We start from the raw sequence: 6,000 nt of genomic DNA, 5'->3' as shown, positions 1-6,000 counted from the left end.
GAAAAAAATAGGAAAATTATGAAAGAAAAACAGAGCACATTTATCCAGTCCAAGCATCAGCTTTATTTGATTGCAAAGAGCTTTGGAATAAAACAACCAATCTAAAGTTACATACTTAAAAGGCAAATTTTTCTTTTCAGATGGTCACAAACGGACTCCACGGAAAGAGGGGTTGTGTTTGACTACTATTCACTGCTCATCACGGAATAAATATACTTGTTTACATTTATACTTTAAATGTATAAATGTATGAAACATTAACATATAGACAGTTGGCTTCTACTAGCCAGATGTATGATTTGGACTACATCAGAGTAAGTTCTCTGATGAGAAAACAGTCCTGCTTGAATGGGCCTTGCAGAGGGGACAAGATGTAGAGTCCTATATGACCAACCTCCCTACCCTGGCCTGGAGACAGTCAAGTTCTGTCTCTACTCTTAGAATATCTGGGGTCTCTCCTTTCCATCTCAATTCCTCAGGTTGGAATAAAACTCAAAGCTTCTTTGAGAGGGTGCTGAAGTACCCTCTAGACCAGGCCCAGCTCCTGAGATGGGACTGCCACATTAAACCCAGGTCATCCAGTTACATTTGAATTTTAGAGCAACAACAAATTTTTTAGTATAAGCATGCTTTAGTGGAGGTGATGGAATTCCAACTGAGATGTTTTAAATTTTAAAAGATAATGCTCTTAAACTGTTGCATTCAATATGCCAGCAAATTTGGAAAACTCAGCAGTGGCCACAGCACTGGAAAAGGTCAGTTTTCATTCCAATCTCAAAGAAAGGTAATGCCAAAGAATGTTCAAACTACCGTACAATTGCACTCACATGCTAGCAAGAATATGCTCAAAACCCTTCAAGCTAGACTTCAGCAATACATGAAGCAAGAATTTCCAGAGGTACAAGCTGGATTTAGAAAAGGCAGAGGAACCTGAGATCAAACTGCCAACATCTGCTGGACCACAGAAAAAGCAAGAAAATTCCAAAAAACACCTACTTCTGTTTCATTGACTATACTAAAGCCTTGACAATGTGGATCACAGCAAACTGTGGAAAATTCTTAAAGAGATGGAATTACCAGACCAATTTACCTGTCTCCTAAGAAACCTTCATGCAGGTCAAGAAGCAATAGTTAGAACCAGACATGGAACAATGGACTGGTTCAAAATTGGGAAAGGAGTACATCAAGGCTGTATATTGTAACCCTGCTTATTTAACTTATAACTTATATGTAACTTATACTTAACCCATGCAAAATGCTGGTCTGGATAAAGCACAAGCCGGAATCAAGATTGCCAGGAGAAATATCAACAACCTTGGATATGTAGATGATACCACTCTATTGGCAGAAAGCAAAGAGAAACTAAAGAACCTCTTAATAAAGGTGAAAGAGGAGAGTGAAAAAACTGACTTAAAACCCAACATTCAAAAAATGAAGATTATGGCATCCAGTCTCATCACTTCACGGCAAATAGATGGAGAAAGAGTGGAAACAGTGACAGATTTTATTTTCCTGGGCTTAAAAATCACTGCAGATGGTGACTGCAGCCACAAAATGAAAAGATGCTTGCTCCTTGGAAGAAAAGCTATGACAAACCTAGGCAGTACTAAAAACCAGAGACATCACTTTGCTGATAAACGTCCATAAAGTAAAAGCTATGCTTTTTCCAATAGTCATGTATGGAGGTGAGAGTTGGACCATAAAGAAGGGTGAGCACCAAAGGATTGATGCTTTCGAACTATGGTGCTGGGGAAGACTCTTGAGAGTTCCTTGGACTGCAAGAAGATCAAACCAGTCAATAATAAATGAAATCAACCCTGAATATTCTTTGGAAGGACTGATGCTGAAGCTGAAGCTCCGGTACTTTGGCCATCTGATGCGAAGAGCTGACTCACTGGAAAAGACCCTGATGATGGGAAAGATTGAGGGCAAGAGAATGGGGAAACAGAGGATGAGATAATTGGATGATATCACTGACTAAATGGACATGAGTTTGAGCAAACTCAGGGAGACAGTGAAAGACAGGGAAGTCTGACTTGCTGCAGTTCATGGGGTTGCAAAGAGTTGGACACAACTTAGCAACTGAACAACAACGTTTTAGTATAAGAATTTGGGATGTACTTATGATGAAAATAATTATTCATTGCTGATCTAAAATTCTAATTTAATTAGGCATTTTGTGTCTGTATGTGCAAAACCTAGAACCCCTTGCAAAAGAGAAAACTTTTAGGTGACAACTTATTGTTCTGGCAGCTGTGGGGCAATCAACCACTAGTCCTAGAGAAAAACCCAAAGACTGAAATCAATGTGCAATAGAACTTCCAGAGTCATAAGAAATTTCATCCAGTATTAACATTCAACATACATTCAACAAAGTTTGGCCTGATGTCTTTTATTTTAAAAATGACAAAAACTTGATCTAGTTGGTTGCATGCAGGAGGGAAGAGGGGTAAGAAAAATTCATATTGATCTATTTTTTTTTCAGTTTTTGAAACTGTAAAACTTTTATGTAACTATCACAATATAGCAAAGCTAATTAACTCTAGTTTATCTCATTCAGTTTATCCTCTATGTCATATTCCTACCATCTTCAGATGATTGCTAAAGAGTATTTCTCGTATTTGTGTATTAGCAAACTTCCTTTTGCCTTATCCTGTGAAAAAAATCACCCACAGGCTTTCTCTTGGTTGAATGGCTAAGTAATGACTTGATCATATGTGTTATTTTGAGCTCTGCATTTGTAAAATGCTTTACATACAATACTCTATGTGAACCCTTCTACACTGTTGGTGGGAATGCAAACTGGTGAAGCCACTATGGCAAATACTATGGAGGTTCTTTTAAAAAACTAAAAGTAGAGTTATTCTATGATCATCTAGCAATCCCGCTCCTGGGCCTATATCCGGCAAAGACAAAAATTAATTTGAAAAGATACATGCACCTCAATATTCACAGCACCACTATTTACAATAGCCAAGACATGGAAACCAATCTAAATGCCTATTGACAGATGAATGAATAAAGAAGATGTGCTGTATATACACACACACACACACACATATATCTGTATATTTGTGTGTGTATACATACACACAACGGTCCCTTCATGGATTACAGTCTTGCTGTGGCTAAGGGACTTGCATAACTCAATGAAGCTATGAGCTATGCCATGCCGGGCTGCCCAAGATGGACAGGTCATAGTGAAGAGTGCTGACAAAATGTGGTCCTCTGGAGGAGGGAATGGCAAACCACTCCAGTATTCTTGCCATGAGAACCTCACGAACAGTATGAAAAGGCAAAAAGATACGACACTGAAAGATGAGGAGTCCCCAGGCCGGAAGATGTGCAGTATGCCACTGGGGAAGAGCAGAGGGCAATTACTAATGGCTTCAGAAAGAATGAAGTGGTTTGGCCAAAGCAGAAATGATGCTTAACTATGGGTGTGTCTGGTGGTGTAAAGAAAAATATTGCATAGGAACCTGAACTGTTAGGTCCATGATGTGGTAAACTGGATGTGGTCAAGCAGGAGATGGCAAGAGTGAATGTCAACATCTCAGGAATCAGTAAACTGAAATGGATGAGAATTGTTGGCGAATTTAATTCAGATGGCCATTTTATCTACTTCTGTGGGCAAGAATTCCTCAGAAGAAATGAAGTTTCCCTCATAGTCAACAAAAGTCCGAAATGCAGTCCTTAGGTAAATCTCAAAAATGACAGAATGGCCTCAGTTGGTTTCCAAGCAAACCATTCAACATCACAGTAATCCAAGTCTATACCAAAACCACTGATGCCAAAAAAGGTGAAGTTGACTGGTTCTATGCATCCCTACAACATCTTCTAGAACTAACACCAAAAAAAGATGTCCTAATCATCATAGGAAATTGGAATGCAAAAGTAGGAAGTCAAGAGATACCTGGAGTAACTGTCAGGAGCCGCCAGGACATGCCCGGGCCGTGACAAGGTCACGGTTCGAGAAAGGAAACTGCAAGGCAGCTCTTCCCCTCGAGGTTGTCCCAGGGGCCCGGTATGTCCCTCTCCTCCTTCTGTCTTACTGTTGCTGGGCTTTCTATTAATTTTTGGAAATATAATATATAGTAATAAGGCCTCCCTGGAAAAGCCTAAGCCTTTTTGGAGATGCTCATGATTGCTCTGGTCAGGACACAACCATAAACATCAAGTCAAAAAAGAAAAGGCCACAGGTATAGTTTGGCTGCTTGCTGAAAAGATTATAACGTTCTAGAATAGAAAAGAGTAGAGGCATTGAGATTTAGAAGTAGATATACTGCTTCAGTTTACTTGCTCCTTGGTTGAGAGGGTTTTCATTATTGCTATTTCCTTGCTGCTACTTGTTCATTTCCCTATCTTTAAACAACATGGAAGATTATGGGCATTCTTGTAGAGTTAGGAAACGGGGTACATAGGATTTCAATAGAAGATATATATTAGCCAGCTTCACTGCCATTATCTCACTATTAATAGAGGTGTTTTGCTGCTTTAGAGGTGTTTTTGCTGTTGAATAGTTAATCATTGTAAATTGAGATTTTGTGGTTTCAGGTAAAGAAAAATATCAGGGTTTTCCCATGGTACCATTCTCAGAAATGTCAAACATGTTACTGTGACCCTTCCCATGTTTTATTACCCAAAGAATTCACACTATATCTGGAATCTATGGAACATTGTTTTTGATAGAGTGAAAATGTTAGGCCATTGAGGCAGGAAGACTATGTACGGGACATTTAAGGAAAAACTCTGTAATCGGAAAAGTTCCAGATGAATGCATAGGGGAAAAAAATACTGACGGAAGCACAAACCAATATCTGATGTAATATGTGGTGACTTAAGGGGGAGGTAACGTTCATTCTATAAAAACTGAGCTATCCTAAAAATAAAAAAAGCTACCTCTTCTACGCAGCCTTCTGTGTGTGTGTGTGTATCTGTCTTCTTCCTCACCGACGCCACTCATCCCTTGGGTATTCCTGGTCCTGCCGGGGCTGGACCTTGACAAGTAACAAGCAAGTTTGGCCTTGGAATACAAAATGAAGCAGGGCGAAAACTAACAGTTTTGTCAAGAGAACATAGTGGTCATTGCAAACACCCTTCTCCAACAACCCAGGAGAAGACTTTACATATGGATATCAATGGTCAATACCATAATCAGACTGATTATTTTCTTTGCAGCTGAAGATGGAGAAGCTCTACATAGTCAGCAAAGACAAGACATGGAGCTGACTGTAGCTCAGCTAATAAGGTCCTTATGGCAAAATTCAGGCTTAAACTGAAAAAAGTACGGAAAACCAGGAGGCCATTCGGGTATGACCTAAATAAAATCCCTTATAGTTGTACAGTGGAGGTGATACATAGAGTCAAGGGATTGGATCTGGCAGACAGAGTGCCTGAAGAAGTAGTGATGGAGGTTTGTAACACTGTACAGGAGGCACTGAACAAAATCATCCCCAAGAAAAAGAAATACAAGAAGGCAAAGTGGTTATCTGAGGAAGCTTTACAGATAGTTAAGGAAATGAGAAAACTGAGGGGCAAGGGAGAAAGGGAAAGATATATCCAACTGAATGCAGAGTTCCAGAGAATAGCAAGGAGAGATAAGAAGGCCTTCTTTAATGAACAATACAAAGAAATAGAGAAAAACAATAGAATGGGAAAGACTAGAGATCTCTTCAAGGAAACTGGAGATATCAAGGGAACATTTCATGTAAGGATGAGCACAATAAAGGACAGAAGGACCTAATAGAAGCAAAAGAGATTAAGAAGAGGTGGAAAGAATACACAGAAGAACTATACAAAAAAGGTCTTAAGGACCCAGATTATCAGCCAGACATCCTAGAATGTGAGGTCAAGTAGGCCCTAGGAAGCATTACTATGAACAAAGCTAGTGGAAGTGATAGAATTCCAAATGAACTATATTAAATCCTGAAGGCCCAGCAATCCCACTGCTGGGTATACACCCTGAGGAAACCAGAATTGAAAGAGACACATGTACCCCAA

Source organism: Muntiacus reevesi, chromosome 4 (assembly GCF_963930625.1).
Source record: "Muntiacus reevesi chromosome 4, mMunRee1.1, whole genome shotgun sequence".
Lineage (NCBI taxonomy): Eukaryota > Metazoa > Chordata > Mammalia > Artiodactyla > Cervidae > Muntiacus > Muntiacus reevesi.
The sequence above is the reverse complement of the archived record's forward strand: the minus strand, read 5'-3'. Positions refer to the sequence as shown.